Here is a 16959-nt window from a genome sequence, read left to right as displayed (position 1 = left end):
TGACAGAATTCAGTGTCAGCATGTTTGCACTAAAAGGTGTTAAGAGAAGTTCTTCGAGAAGAAAAAGTAGGACAGATGTGGAAATTTGAAGTTACACACACACACACACAAAGTAGAAAATACCAAAAATAGTAAAAATACCAGAAATGGTAAGAATACCAAAAATGGTAAAAATATGAAGGATTTTTTAATCTCTTTAAAAGATCACTGTGACTACTGGTTTAGCTTTGACAAGCAAAGAGCTAGGAAGTCATCACTCTCATCTTCACAAGAAAAACAATGAAAGTAAAAATCAATGAGTTTTCTTAGATCCACCAGAGAACTGAGGTGACAGAGCAAATTGCCACCCCAAATCCAGAGAGGTAGGCAGACACAGAGAAGTACTGCTGATATCAGCTTACCTCCAACAGAAGGTATCAGAGCCAGTGGGGAGTAGGAAGAATTAAGCAGTAAGTTTTACAAAGCACTGTAGGCTGAGCGTAGACTACCTTGAAAGTGAAAAACCCCTGAGGTGAAGGAGGTAAAAAGGTACAGACTCCCAATTATAAAATAAACAAGCCCTGGAGATGTCACATACAGCAGGTGACTAGGGTCAATATTACTGTACTGTATATTTGAAAGTTGCTCAGAGCATATGTCTTGAAAGTTCTTCCCACAAGAAAAAAATTATAATTGTGTTATTTAGTCTTGTTGTGCTGATTTCTCTATATATACAAATATCGAATTATTATGTTGTTTGCCTGAAATTAATATAATGTTCTACGCCAATTATATCAATTCTTTAAAAAATGGGCAAAGGACTGACATTTGTACAAAGGAGGTAAAGAAATTGACAACAAGCACTTGAAAATATCCCAACATGATTAGGTAACAGGAAAATGCAAAATAAAATTGCAGTAAGGTACCACTAAACTCCCCCAACTAGAAATCCCAAAATTACAGAGGCTAAAAATTGGAAGTGTTGACAATGATTTGGAAAAATTACAAGTGTTGGCAATGATTTGGACAAATTATGTATTCTCACGTATAGTGGGAGAATGTAAAATGATACAAATGCTTATAAGTAAAGTGTGGCAGTTTTTGTTTTACATTAAACATGTACTTACCACATAAGCAGCATATTCACTCTTAGATATTTACTAAGAGAAATTTATTAAGTGAAATGAAAAGTTACATGCACATAAAGACTTGTTCACCATTGTTCATAGCAATGCTTTTCATAATAATTCCACCCCTAAAACAGTCCAAATGTCCCTCACTGGATGATGTATAATCATAGAATGGAATGAAATACTGTTCCAAAATAAAAAGGGGTGGAGTGGAAAAAAAAAAAAACCCTGAGGGTCCAGACTTGGAAGAGTCCCAATACTTTTATGAATTTTAGCTCCAAGAACTCCACCAGGTTCCCATGAGAAAAAAAATTTTTTTTTAATTGCCCTTGTGTTTTAAATGGGGGAGGGAAGAACAACATAACCATTTTGCATTGTCCCTAAAGCATTCTCCCTGTAATAAAGGCCTGCACTCCAAGGAAGAGTGCTTGACTAGAGCTTTATCTGACCTGGAAGAAGTGCAATTGGCAACTCTAGCTTCCTCTAGCCATCTCTCTTATGTAAAGAGATAAGAAAAGATACTAATAAACAATTCACAAAATCAATCCCAAGGACTCAGGCCCACAAAAAATACAAGATCTAATCCTAAAATTATGCAATACTTTCCTCCTCAAAACCCTACCATATCAACTAGGCTTCAGCATGTTAGCATACGTTAGTGGTGGATTATAATTGAAAAAGTTGCAAGTTGCAAGTCACAAACTCCATGTAAGGAGGAGTTCTTAGGAAGACCTAAAGGCAACAGAGCTATGGAAAGATTTTTTTAAAAAGAAAGAAAGAATAAAAAAGAAAGAAAGTAGAAGAAACTGTGACCTCTGACACCCACCGTTATAGGAAACATTAGACAGAACCCAGCTTCCAGCCAGATTGACAGAAAACCTCACTCTAAAAGCCTAAGGACATCAGTTCCTATTACTCAAATACTATGTCTGACTTTCAAGAAAAATTACAAAACATTCTAAACAATCAAAAGAAAAACCTTACCATCTAAGGAGACAAAGCAAGTATCAGAACTAGATTCCAATATGACACACATATCAGGTAGGGATTTAAAATAACTAAGAGCTCTAGCAAAAACAAAAAAGTAAATAATATGTTAGGAACATATGGGTCATGTACACAAACAGATGGAAACTGTAAAAAGAAATAAATAAAAAGGAAATGATCAAAGGCAAACACTGTAACAAATGAAGAATGCTTTTGATGAACTCATTAGTAGACTGGACATGGCTGCAGAAAGAATCATTGAGCCTGAAGACATGTCAACAGAAACTTCACAAACTAAAAAGAAAGAGAAAAAAGAAGGGGGAGTGGAAGACAGAAAAATATATAAGAACTACTGGACAATTTTAAACAGTGTAACATGTGTAATGGGAATACCAGAAGGAGCATAAAGGGAGGGAGGAAGGGAAAAAGAGTGGGAGGGAAGAAAGTGGGGAAGGAAGGAACAGAAATATCTGAAGTAAAATTAATCAAGAACTTCCCCAAATTAATAACAGACATGAGACCACAGAACCAAGATGCTCAGAAAACACCAAAGCACATTATATTCAAACTGAAGAAAACCAAAGACAAAAAGAAAATCTTGAAAGAAGTGAGAAGGGGGGAAAATATATCTACAGAGAAACAAAGACAAGATTTACCTGAGATTTTTTTGTAAGAACCACACAAACAGGACCATAGAGCACTTTGGGGTACTTTAAATGATGAAAGAAAAAAAAAAGCAATTTAAAATTCTGTATACAGTGAAATTATCCTTCCAATGTGAAGGAGAAATAAAAACTTTCTCAAACAGAAACTGGGGGACTCTGCCCCTAGCAGACCTCCTTGCAGGAAATTTTAATGTAGTTCTTCAGAGAAAAGGAAAAGGTCAGAAACTAAGAATATCACAGAAAAAATAAATGAAGGTCAAATAGAATCTTTTGTTTTTCCTATTCGTAATTGATCTAATAATTTTTCAAAGTAATAATGTCAACAATGTCCTGGGTGATTATAGCATATGAATAAATGAAATGAAAGACAGCAATGTCATAAGGGATAGGAGGGAAAAATTGGGACTTTTGCTTAATAAAATAAATATGTGAGGCAAAATGGGGAGTACCCATGAAACAGCATAATGTTATTTGAATGTAGACTTACATTTATTATAAATGTACACTGCAAACGCTAACGTAACCACTAAAAATTAATTCTTTTAATCAAGAGGACAGAAAATGATTTTTATAATTTTTTAATTAAAAGGACAGAAATGACTTCAATAAATGACCAACCACAAAATAATCAATTAAAATCAAGGAAGGCAGAAAAATGGAGGAAGATAAAGAAACAAAGAACAGTAGAAAACAGTTACAAATACAGTAGACATTAACCCCACTACATTATTATCACCTTAAATGTAAATAGTCTATAAATACATTCATATGTCAGAGTAGACTTTTTAAAAGACTCTAATATAATTTGTCTCCCAGAACCCCACTTTAAATATAACAACAAAGATAGAATTTTTAGATAGGGAAAGAAATAGATATAGCATGCTAACATTAATCAAAAGGAAGCTAGAGTATCTATATTAATCTCAGGCAAAGCAGACGCCAGAACAAGGAAAATTATCAGAGACAAGGAGTGACACTACAGAATGATAACTCGGTCATTCTCCAAGAGGCCATAACAATCCTTAACATGTATGCACCTAACAAAGTGTCAAAATATGTGAGGCAGAAAGTAATAAAACTACAAAGAGAAACAAATCCACTATTTTAGTTCTAGAACTCAGCACCCTTCTATCAGTAGTGGACAGATTCAGCAAGCAAGAACTCAGAAAGGATACAGTTAAACTGATCAACACAAGCAATCAACTGTATCTAATTGACATTTTATCAACTACTTCCTTCAACAACAGCAGAGTAAGCCCTCTTTTCTAGCTTACATGGAACATTCACAAAGACAGACCACATATCAAGCCATAAAACACACTTTAAAACAAATCTGAAGAAGTATAAATCATACAAAATATGCTCTCAGACCACTGTGAAATTAAACTAGAAATAAATAACAGAAGGATAGCTGGAGACTAATCAACATGTGATAAGATAACACAGAAGTCAAAGAAGTCTCAAGAGAAATTTTAAAATATTTTGAACTATCCTTCTCTGCCTGACTTATTTGCACTTATAGGAGGATTAGGAGGAACTTAACGGAGGACCATGGGGGAGAAGAAGTGGGGGAAATAGTGGGGGAGAGGGAGGGAGGCAAACCATGAGAGACTCTTGAATGCTGAGAAACAAACTGAGGACTGATGGATGTGGGGGCAGGGGGAGATGGGCATGGAGGAGGCCACTTGTGGGGATGAGCACTGGGTGTTATATGGAAACCAACTTGACAATAAACTAAAAAAAAAAAAAGTACAAAGAGAAAAAATATTTTGAACTAAATTAAATGGAAATACAACTCATCAAAATTTGTGAGATACAGCAAAAGTGGTACTTAGGAATAAATTTAAAATACTAAATGCATACATTATAAAAAGAAAGATAAAATCAATAACTAAGCTTCTACCTCAGGAAATTAGAGAAAAAGGACCAAAGAAATAATGAAAATTAGAGAAGAAATAAATGAAGTTGTTAACAGCAAATCAAGAGAAAAATTAATAAAACCATTAATTCTGTGTCTCCCTCTGTCTCTCTGCCCCCTTCCCCACTCACACTCTGTCTCTGTCTCTCAAAAATGAATAAACTTTTAAAATGAAATAAAATGAAACATAAACTACCAATATTCACAAAAGGAAAAGCTGATCATCTGAATCAGCCTATGTCTATAAAAGAAATTAAACCAATAAAAGTTATACCAATTCCCTCCAATCTCCTCCATAAAACAGAATCATAGGAAACAATTCCTAACTCATTCTATAAAGCCAACATTGCCCTAACATCAAAACCAGATAAAGACATTAAAAGAAAAGAACAACTATAGGGCAAAATCACTCATGAACACAGATACAAAAATCAACAAAAATATCAGCAGCTGAATCCAAAAATAGATAAAAATAATTGTACACCATGACCAGCAAAACTTCTGCCAGGTATTCAAGGTTGGTTCAATATGTGAAAACCAACTGATGGAATGCAAAACAGGCTGAAGAAGGAAAATTGTATTATCACATCAATATACACAGAAAAAAACATTTAACAAAACCCAAATACATTCATGATAAAAACTCTCAGGAAACTAGGATTAGAGGAGGGGAACTTCCCCAGCTTGATAAAGAACATCGACAACAACATCTACAGGTAACTTAATGATGGTAAACTAGACGCTTTCTTCTAAGATAGGGAACAAGGCAAGGATGTCCTCTGTCACCACTCCTATTCAAGATCAAATTATAGAAGTCCCACCTAATGCATAAAACAAGGGAAATAAAAGATACACAGACTGGCATCAGGCTCTGTGCTGACAGCGTGGAGCCTGGAGCCTGTTTCGGATTTTGTGTCTCCCTCTCTCCTTGCACCTCCCCTGCTTGTGCTCCATCTCTCTCTCAAAAACAAACATTTTTTAAAAAATTTTTAAAGGAAATAATGAATACATTATTGGATACTGGAAGAAAAGCAATCATTACAAAGTGGCAGAAACTGGCTGAATTGTGTTCTAACTGTTGGGTCACAAGTAAAACTTGTAACTACAGTTGATCCTTAAACAAACTGGCAGTTAGGGGCTCTGACTCTCCACATAGTTAAAATCCACCTATAACTTTTGACTCCCCAAAAATGTAACTACTAATAGTCTACTATTGACTGGAAGCCTTACCAATAACACGAGTGGACTGACACATCTGAATGTTATATGTATCATATACTGTATTCTTAAAGTAAGCTGGAGAAAAGAAAATGTTATTTAAAAAATCCTAAGGAAGAGAAAATACACTTATTTACTCTGTTCTGTTCTACATTTATCGAACAAAATCCACATATAAGTGGACCCACGCAGTTCAAACCCATGTTATTCAAGGGTCAACTGTAATGAATTTAGATATTTAGCTGAGGATATTCCTAAGCAAAGTATAGAAATTGTGATCATGAGTTCTCCTTGTTGCCTATATAACAAAATGCAAGGGGAAAGAGACAAACTGAGGAAAGAATTGTTAAGCAAAATGGAACCCACATTCCATGGTGATTTGGAACATCCTCAACCTACCTAATACATCGCGCTCTGGAAATAAGTCTAAGGGTATGGTTGGATAAACATCGACGAGAGCATGGTTCTGCTCACAACTTGACTTCAGACTTCTAGCTTCCAGAACTATGAAAGAATACATATTTTAGGACACTAAGAGCCCAAACCACAAAAGAAAAAACTGACACTCTTAACAAAAAATTTAAATCCCACTCTTCAAAAGATAACATTAAGAAAGTACAAAGATAAGCTGCACACTGGAAGAAACACCTATATGGAAAAGGACTTGTATTCCAAACACATGCAGACCCTTATAACTCAAGAAGAAGACAAACAACCCAAGTTTTGTTTTTTGAGCAAAATATTTGAATAGACACTTTGCCGAAGAAAAACTACAGATGGTAAATTAAACATAGGAAAAAATGCCCAACACCATATGTCAACAGAAAAATGCAAAAGGAAACAGTGACATGCCACTACATACTTATTAGGATGGCTAAAACGAAACACGTGCAATCACACAACCAGCACGAAGCAGTTCTGGCAACAGCGTAGAACAACCAGAACTCTCCTGCACCACTGTCAGGATCACTGTACTCACTACCTTGCTTTACTTTTCTAAAAAGCACTTTTCATTACTTTAAAGTTTACTTCTGTATGTCAGCCCATGTGTATCTGCTCACATGTGTACTGTCTATCTCCCTCAGTGTAAGTACCATGAGGCTGGTGAACTGGTCTGTCTTGTCATCACGGTGTCACCTCAGCGCCAAGATGAATGGTAGAAACTGGGCACTCAATACATATATATTAAAAGCAGGAAGAAGCAGAAAGAAATGACATGAAGAAAAGTAAATTTGCTAAAGCAAGGAACCCAGTCATAGCAGTCCAAAGATGGGCAGCCTGCTGATGTAAAAGAAAATAAATTCAGACCACCAGGATTGTGCACATTCGAATTATCTGGAGAACTCTGCAAAATACCGATGGTAGCCCACATCAAATGAACGAAATCAGAGAATGGGGTCCAAGTGTTGATCATTAAAGTTCTCCAGTGTGCAGTCAAGATTAAAAACTACGGAGGAAATGGAACCTGGCTTTGGAGCTGTACACACTTGGGTGAAAACCTCTCTCTCCCTCAAAAATCTCATCTACATAATGGCAATAATATATACCTCACAAAGACTGAGATTATATATAAAGCTCTTAGTAAATGTTAATTTGCTTCTCCAGGACAGCTTATTGAAATCTTCATTGCTTAGTATGACTAGTGCTAATTCAATCATCAATTCATATCTTCCATTTTTACCTGATTGTTGAATTGAACACCTGCATTGGAGAAGTTTAGAAATGCTAACTTTTTCAGTGTTCTGATGATAAGATGCTGCCTGAAGCTATGTCCATTTTAAATGAGTAACTAAACGTTGAAGAGAGATCTAGCTGATTATATCAGTGATTCTCAAACCTGGATGCAAGTTAGAATCAACTTAGCTTTTTAAAAAATAACCAGGGGCGCCTGGGTGGCTTAGTCGGTTAAGCGTCCGACTTTCGCTTAGGTCATGATCTCGCGGTTCGTGGGTTCGAGCCCCGCGTCGGGCTCTGTGCTGCCAGCTCGGAGCCTGGAGCCTGTTTCAGTCTGTGACTCCCTCTCTCTCTGACCCTCCCCTGCTCACGCTGCCTCTCTCTCTCTCTCCTAGAAATAAATAAAACATTAAAAAAAATTTTTTAAAAATAACCAATACCAAATGTCCAGACCATGCGAAAGCCCACTAAATCAAAATCCTTGGGGTAGGTCCAGAGCATCAGGATTCTTTAAAAGGCTAATTGATCTGTAATTCTAAAACACAGGGCTGAAAAACACTGATTTGCACTAATGGCATCCCATGCTAACTACGTATCTGTGTCATTTGTGGAGCTCTCAAAAAAACTGATGGATTCCAAAACGCTGCCATAACTTAGTGATTCTGAATCCGTGGACATGGAGCTTGTCATTTTGCAAAGCATCATAAAACTTCCTCCTGGTGATTCTGGCAGAAACCCACAGGGAACTGCTACTTTATACCATTAATTTACTCTCCCTATTGTGTACCAGCAAAGGTCATTTAGAACTTTCACTTCCATGCCAAGCCTTCCCAGTTGCTTCTAATCAGTAACGGATGTAACACATCACAGTAAATCTAAATTCTACAGACCTTTTCAAAGCCTTTTCACATGCAGACTACTGACCCACATCATTTACTACACACTATGCCCAGCACCAGCTGTGCAGCCTGCTGGCCTTTCTAACCAAATCCCACCAGGCTGCCAATTTGGGAATGGCAAAATGGAATACCCATGCCTTGTTTCCCTTCAAGTGAGATGTGATACCAGGACTAATGAAATTAACCTCACTGGTCAGATGAGTCTGAATGAAATCCAAGCTGAAGAGGTAAATTGTGAATTGTTAAATTTGTTTCCCTCAGAGAGATAAGAAAGTCTAAGGAAAGGTGATCCCTGAATTAGGAGCATTAAGAGAGTGCCTCGTAATTTTCAAACTCTACTAAAATCAGTTGGACAGGACCTTGCGTGAATGATTTCAATCAGTATACACACCACCCTGGTTGCATTACCAGGCAGATGGTAATAGCATTTAAACAACCAGGCATTATTTTTAGGCTTATTAAATACATTAATTCATGTAATCCTCACAATAACCCTATTGAGCATGTACTGTACTGTTATTATTCCCATTACATAGGTTAAAAAAACAATAAAAAAAACGCACACAGAAGTCAAATGAGTTGCCCAAAGACACAGAACTAGTAAGTGGCAGCTTTTGAACCCAGGCAATTTGCTTCAGTCCATTACCTTAACTACCACACTCCAGTGTAGGTGAGTGATGGCCAACCAATCTTTAACCAAAAAAAAATTTTTTATAGTTAGTCTGCAGCAAAAACTGGAGATCAGACTATGTGTACTGTGGGTAAGTTATTTAACCTCTCTGCACCATCTCAGCACATGAAAAATAGAGATAATGACAGTGCCTGCCTCACTGAGTTGGGGTGAGGATTACACAAGACACTGCATGTGATGTGCTTAGAACAGTACTTGGCGTTTTTAAGAGCCGTCAATGTCATCCATTGTTGTTATATGTACCATAATACAGCTAAAGTGGTCAGGGAGAAATGACAACCAATTAAGCTGAAAATCCCCTCCGGTGATCTTAGATCTGTAGATTCTGTAAAGTCCCAGTATATCAGATCCAATATGATATGCAAAATAGATTTTCACAAGAACTTTATAACTGTTAACTGTGACAGAGTTCCAGCCCTTCCAGGCCAAGACTGAATTAGTCTGCCAGTGACAGGCCCATTTGCTATAGTTTGGCTTTTTTTTGCCAACATCCCCAATTATCAAGCTGTATAAATATAACACACTAGGAGAAAGACTTCGAAATAGCTGCAAACAGTGGACACAGGTTTGAATGGAGAAGACCCCGTCACTTAATAAACGTCAGCCCACCTCCCAGTTATATTTGCACAAACCAAAAGAAAAACAATGAGAACTCAAGAATAGGTAACCCTCATCATGTGCTTGCCAACTTATTCAATGCTTTCCATATATTATTTCATTTAATCATCAAAACACCTTTCTGGGGTCTACCATTCCCAGAAGACCACACAACCTCACTGGTTGGTCTCACTCTAAATTCATGACTACACACCTCAAACAGGTATTCAACATTGCCTGACAGTCCAATCCCACTTCCTTAGTTAGGTCACTTCTCCACTCTCCGGAAGGACTACAGAGGAGAATGTGTCTCCTCCACGTTCTAACACCTCTTCTCTTCTCCCCTACTGTCCTTTCAGCCAATGACTCCATCACAGATGGTGCCGCTACCACCTGTCTGCATCTGCACCTGTTTGTCTCAGTTTCCCCTCTCGTTATACTGGAATATGTTTTCCTGCTCAAGTCAAAGCCAACCACCCATCTGCTCTGGATCTCCTCCCCTCTCAGATGGTCAAGGACTTACCCCTGCAATGCTCCCTTCTCTCATCTGCATCATTTTTCCCTTTCTAGGAGTTCAATCCTACTGGCATATAAACATAAACATATTCTAGCTTCTTCTATCTTGGGGAAAAAAAAACCCTTGACCTAAAGGCCCCTCTACTCCAAAAAGTTATTCTTATTAAACTAATTAAAATCCTAATTCCAAATCCATCTTACATAGTAGCATTCACCACAGTTAACCACCACCTCCTCCTTTTTTGGCTTCCCTTTTTCTTTTCTGTGTACACTCTCAACCTATGTGGTTTCAACCAGCCCCTTAGTTTAAATACCATCTATCTAGTAGTGATTCCAAAGCCCTGACATCACCCAGGATTTCAGACTCAAATTTCCAATGACCTATCTGACATCTCAAAGTAAAAATCTACTAGATTTTTATCCTGTATATTTCACCATAATAAAAAAAATAATAAATCTACAAGATAGGCAGGTGGAGAGAGGGATGGAGAGATAAATCAATATGTAAACCAAGTGTGGCTAAATGTTAGTGATAGGACCTAGGTGGCAAGCATACAGAGTTCACTGGAAAATTCTTTCCAACTATGCTGTGTGCATATTGCACGTTGGGGAAAAACCTAGTAGGCATCTCAAACCTAACATATTCAAAACATTAATTCTTGGTTCCACCCCTTCCAAAAATGAAACCTTACCCCCACCCCTTACTGTTTTGGCCATCTCATTAAACAGCAAGGCAAAAGTAGGCAAGGCAAAAACCAAGGACTTGGCCTTGACTGGCTGGCTATCTTTCCCCCTGGAATATAATTCCATCAAGGCAGGAGCCCTGCCTCTCCTGTTCATGTATATTCCCAACTTCGAGAACAGTGCCTAGCACACAGGAGGTGTTCAAAACTGGCTGTTGAATTAACTGATGAATTAATGCTGTTTCTTGCTAGGCCCCTCAATCCTCATTGGTCCTTGAGTGAGAACAAAGTTCTTGGCCTCGAAACCTCCCCAGCCCAGGCCAGCGAGGACCATACACGTCTTAGTGCCTGATTATGGCTTCTTACCAATCATATCGGCTCCATGCTCCTCAACGAGAGTTCAAGGCCTTTCTTTACCACAGAGCCAAAGTGTTTCCTGCCCCAAACCTGTCACACACGGGAACCACAACACATGTCACAGTACAGCTGGACATCACACTACCCAGGCTGAGTCTCCCCGTCTAGGCTTCTCTCTGCCCAGGGCCTGCCCAAAACCAGCATATGCAGGCCTCCTGGTGTCTGTGGGTCACAATCCACCGTTCGGCCCCTGGGCATCAAAGGCATCTTTCTCTCGGGGCCACGGAGTGAGCCCAAGTCCGCCCTCTCACGCTGCTGCGCTGCAGCTTCCCCCACCCTCCCCCGGTGCCACCTGGCCCCCAGCTACCTTTCCTCACCTGGCCTGCCCCGCCCTGCCTGGCCTCAACCGCCCCCGGCCCGCCCCCAGGCCACCTTGCCAGTTGGGTTCTCGTGGGAGCCCGCCGACCCAATCCCAGCGACGCCTGCGAGCCTGCGCACTAGAGCGTCATCCTGCGCCACCACCCTCTGCTGGCCTGGCTGGAGGGTGCAGCCTCTTCCCTGCTGGCCTTTAAAGGCCCTTCAGCGCGCACCGCGGACCCAGCTGGATTTTCCCTGTGGTCGCTGGTCCACCACCCTGCTGTGCATACCCCTTTCCGAAGCTAAGCCCTGATGCCAGCAGCTCTCTGAGCCATGCCCACATCTTGAACCACTGACGACTGTGTTTCCTAGGGACGGTCACTTGGTTCATATATACCTCTGACCGCCCTCCCCCCAGCCGCAGAGGGGCCAGGGCGGGAGTGGGTTTGCAGGGTCAGAGCAAGACAGATAGAGTGTTTAGGAACTTTGGACAGGATAGACTACTGCAGAAGTCACTAGCCTTTGCCAGGGTGCGAGGTCAGTTGGCCACCAGTCAGTTGAGCGTTTTCTGTCAGTGCAGGGGCAATTCAGGATGTAAACATTGCCTCAGTACATGAAGCCGGAATCTTTTTATCTCGGTGAGTACATCTCTCCCCACTGGGTCCTGACCAGAGCCATTCTGGCGGATCCAGTTCCCCTGAAGTCTTGACAAGAGCTGCCTCACTTAACCCACAGCCATTGGTGTTGGTCCAAGGAGACAGCCTTATCCTTAAGCTGAATGGGGGCTCAGCAAAAATGGCCACCCTCTGTCCAGGGATGGAGGGGTCAGCTTCCTGCTCTATGAGTCGCTGACAATAGCTGCCTTCTCTCCATCAGAGGCCTGGTTTTTCCTCAGCGGCCAAGGCGCCCTCCAGGCAAGCCATACCAGTCCTCTTAAAGATGGACCCCCTGGTCTGATGTATCTTTTGTTTTTCATAGTCCCTAATATCAGAACTCTGCCTGTGGTCACCATTTCACAAACATGAACAGCATAAATGAATTCAAATGTGATGAATATTGTTTTAAGTCCCTACATAGATGACTATCCTAGGGACACACACAAGAAAGAATCCCCACCCACAGCATCAGGAACTCCCCGAACGAAGACCAAATGAACGCTTGGTCAAAGTGGACGCTGAGGTCGCTATCCCCCAACCTTCCGCTAAACCACACAATAATCTCAGAGGCCACCAACCCAGAAGGCTTTTCCTGAATTGCTTCTGTGGAAAATTAAAAGAACTACATAGTATGTTATCAAACTTTCTGCCATGCTTTGGAGGCCTTTTCAAACCCTTGTGTCTGACCAGGTGCCAGTAGTCCAAAGAGTCTTGCGGGCCTGGATTTAAATCTCTGCTCTGCTACTGAATAGCTGGTGACCTCGAGCAAGTTACTTCCCAACTTCTGCCTCAGTTTCTTTAAAAAAAAAAAAAAAAAAAAAGAGTCCAGAGGCATCTGGGTGGCTCAGGTGGTTAAGCACATGACTCCTGATCTCAGCTCAGGTCATAATCTCATAATCTCATGGTTCGTGAGACTGAGTCCCCTCGCAGAGCCTACTTGGGATTCTCTCTCCTCCTCTCTTTCTGCCCCTCCCCCACTCATGCTGTCTCTCTCAAAATAAATAAACTTAAAAAAAAAAAAAAGAGTCTGTAGGGTTGTAAGTGCTTAATGAGACAACGTACAGAAGCATCCAGCACTGCGTTTGGCGCTAAATCCTCTTTCCCTTTCCCAGAAAGATGGATTCACACATTTTTCTAGGGCTGTGGATCTTCAAGAGTTTCTGTGCTCACTTGTTTCTATCTCTCATTGTCTGTGTCTCTCTAAGCAAAGGACCCACTGTAGCCATGGTGTCTGTCCTGTTGTGGGTAAGGCTGGATACCCTCCCCAAATCAGACCAGATGCACTGATGCACCGGTCCTTCCACAAGCAGGTCTAGGAGACCGGATTGCTAACATCCCCTTTCCCTTGGGCCCCAGGACTCAACCTTACAGGACACTTCACCACACACACACACCCCCACTCCTTGCTCCTTATTGCAGGTCTGGTCCCACTGTGCCTCCAGCCCAGTTCTGCCTCTCCTAGTCCATCCCTCCAGGTCCCCTTTCCAGGCTAGCTGAGGGATCTCTTGGTTAGCCCCTCCCCACTCCCCCCCTCCCCAGACACCACCTCCTCATGCCCTGCTTGACCTGGGGCTCACTACAGATCTCCGGGGAAAGCTCAGTTCGGGGAGTAGCGGTAACCAGCACAATGAGGTAACATGGATTGTGTCATCTCACAGTCGGCCTCCCCAGCCCTCGTCTGGACATCCAGGTCTTGGAGGGACCTGCGGGCCAGCCAGATACCCACTCTCTGCTGAGGTGGGGCCCACCTGCTTCTTTTAAGTGCAAGAATTCATGCCAAAACGGCCCCTCATCCCAAGCCATGGGTCTCCAGATACAATCAGAGAGGATCCATGAGGGGCTTCCAGACCCCAGGAAACAGTGTGCACCCAGGACCTCAGAACCCAAAGTCCTTTTTTCACAGCCTGCAAGGTCTCTGCTCAAGTTCAGAGTTTTATAAACCTGGTTTGAACCAGGGAAGGGGGCCTAAGAATAAGAAACACTGGCAGGAAGAAAAAGAATCTTTTCAGCAACCCTACCCTTCCCTCGGATCCATCACGGCACAAGCCTCTGCTTTGCAGCCTGATTTATTTTTAGATGATGTTCTTCACACCCAGCACCACCAAGTGTGAGTTGATGGGGATCGTGAGCTCGGAAAGAGCCATGGGGCCTTTCTGTGTGTTTCTTTCTCTCTGCTCAGCTTTGAGACACTTCACATAAAAGACTCTATAAAAATAAATTGTGGAAAGTACAACGCCAATAAAAATCCCAGTGGGAGCCGAAAACTATTTTATTTAAAGAGCAGAAGGACATGCACTCACCTCATTGTGAATTCCCAGCCGCCCGGTCCCGAGCCTGGCACATGGTAGATGCCCAATAAATATTAATTGATTGACCATTAGCTGGCCGCTCATCTGTTTGCAGAGCTTAACCAGCCCACCGCTCTGCAGGCACACACCACAAGGAGAGAGAATCCTTAGGCTTTGACAGGAGAGCTGCAAAGTTGTCAGGCTTGCTTGTCACCAGCTCTTGTACATAAATGCCCTGCCTTCCGCTTCCAGCTCTACTTATTAACAGTAAAATCATGATATGGCAGAAAGTGAACTGCAAACACTGCCAAATCTAGCAGAGGAGCTGGATGGGTGCCTTTCAACCCTCATGTATTACCACTTGGTCTTTGCCAAGCCCTGTACTTTACAGCAAGAATACAGATGTCATCATCTTATTGCATCTTATTGCGTCTTATTAGCTAGACGGAATAGAGGACACACAGAAGACAATGCCTTTGCTTCTTTCCAGTGCCGCTCAAGCTCAATATCCAGATGGATTTGTTTTCCTGGGCCCTTGCCTATCAAATCTTGGGTGGGTCCATAATTTTGAGCACCCAGAACAGTCCCATTTCAGTGTAAGATTCCCTCCATCTTCTTATCTGTTAAGATCTCTCTGCCCTTGAGGCCGGGACTGCTTTGGGCTGGAAACAGGAATGGGAAATGGCCACATCAGTTTCTCCTTCCTCACTCAGCTTCACACCCACATCCGACTCTCTAGGCCCAGGGCCTCTTATCTCTGCAGCTGGAATGCAGCCCTGGACCCTCTGGGATCCACAGGTATTTTGAGTCGGCTGTTTGTCCTGAGAATTTTGTGGTTTCCCCCAAGAATTCCCCTGCAAGGTGCCTTCAGGCACAACTCCATTGCCTGGGTGATGCTGTCTCTGAACAGCTATTTACAATGCCCTCCCTCTGCTCCCCCACTCCAGAGTACCAATGAGTTTACATAGTCTGCTATAAGTACAGGCGCCAGACAAATGGGTAAGTGGAGGCCCAAATGCAGACTTGGTTTTGTGCCCCGAAGAAGGATTTGTCAAAGGGAGAAAAGCCCACCTTTGTATAATTTATCAGCCACAGAAGGGGCCTTTTTGTGATTCTCACTAACATACCTTCTGTGTGAGCTTAGGCTCTGACTCTCTCTCTCTCTCTCTCTCTCTCTCTCTCTCTGGTTGGGTCGTGCCTACTTATTTTACAAGGGCTCTAGGCTGTGCCCCACCTGTAGGGCCACTTGACTATAAGAAAGGCTTCTGCATCCTTATCCTACCAAGGGTATGACACTTTATTCGCGGGCAGTCCTTTTACTCTTTCTCTCCCACCAGGCTTATTTCTGCCATCACCTCTCACCTTTATACTGCTCAGGCATGGATTAGACAGTAAGCCCTTTTTGTATGGTATGTTCTGGATAGCTAGCTTGTGTGAGCACACTGCAAATGTCCCTGTTCATCACTATCTTGAGAAGGTAGAGATCCCATCCTCCTTGCATATTCCCATCAAACAGACTATGCAGAAGACCGTGTTGTTCAGCATTCAAGGTCAGGGACTCCAGGGGTCATCAACCCGGAGAGACTCCCTTGTAATGAAGAATGTCCAGAGAGCAGGACTTCATCTCCGTGGAATACTGGTCATGTAGGAAGGAGAGACTACAGATAGCTGCTAGGCTAGTTGCTACATTAGCTTGCTGCATGTAGATTCCAGCAATGGTTGCTTGTCCAATCAGCCACTTCTGGACTCCCTGTACGTAAGTTGCACCAGTAAACCGACATCTCGACCTCTGTGTCTGGGTCATTTCTTCGGCCTCACTGGACTGTCACCCACACTTGGCTTAGAGTCTGCTGGGATGCAGCTACACACCCTTGTCTCCCCCCGACACACACACACCTCCAGCTGCAGGGGACACACATCAAGCCTTATAAATTATTCTCTTAAGTTCTCTCATGTGGGGAAAAGCACCACCCTCCCTCACAGGCATGGAAGGGGAAATGCTGTAGCATTCCAACATGTTTTCAGAGGAATTGTCCATCCCTGGCCTCCTTACCCTCTAAACCCTTACAGGCTATGGTGGGTGATCACCAGTGCTGCTGACGTGCCAGGGGAGGTGACTTGCAGTTCACTGAATTGAAGAAGGGAGACTGCTGCATGAAGGAGGGGGTGTCCCTCCTTCTGCTGCTCCATTTATATGTTAGCGCTTCGTAGCACTGTTAGCTTTAGGGTCTGTTCTTCAGAATCTCTTATAGATAAAACCACACCATGGCCTTGCCTTGAGCCCTCAGTAATGGCACCCTTTGCAATGGAATTCATGATGATCCCCTCTTAATGAAAACCTCCC

At 42.0% G+C, this 16959-nt stretch overlaps 1 protein-coding gene across 4 annotated transcripts in view; it reads right to left on the bottom strand.

Moving 5' to 3' along the window:
- Window positions 1-11733, bottom strand: part of PTPN20 (protein tyrosine phosphatase non-receptor type 20) — a 111218-nt gene extending 99485 nt beyond the window's left edge. For 3 of the 4 annotated variants that reach the window (XM_039233759.1, XM_039233761.1, XM_039233762.1), the window contains exon 1: window positions 11324-11367. The gene's annotated coding sequence lies outside the window, so the exon portion shown is untranslated. Of the gene's footprint in view, window positions 1-11323; window positions 11368-11691 lie in introns of those variants that run through there. The other variant, XM_039233760.1, reaches the window with a different exon arrangement.
- Between the last annotated feature and the right edge of the window lie 5226 nt (window positions 11734-16959).

This window comes from Hyaena hyaena, unplaced genomic scaffold (genome assembly GCF_003009895.1).
Source record: "Hyaena hyaena isolate Hyena2069 unplaced genomic scaffold, ASM300989v1 scaffold_78, whole genome shotgun sequence".
NCBI classification, from domain to species: Eukaryota; Metazoa; Chordata; class Mammalia; order Carnivora; family Hyaenidae; genus Hyaena; species Hyaena hyaena.
The sequence above is the reverse complement of the archived record's forward strand: the minus strand, read 5'-3'. Positions and strand labels throughout refer to the sequence as shown.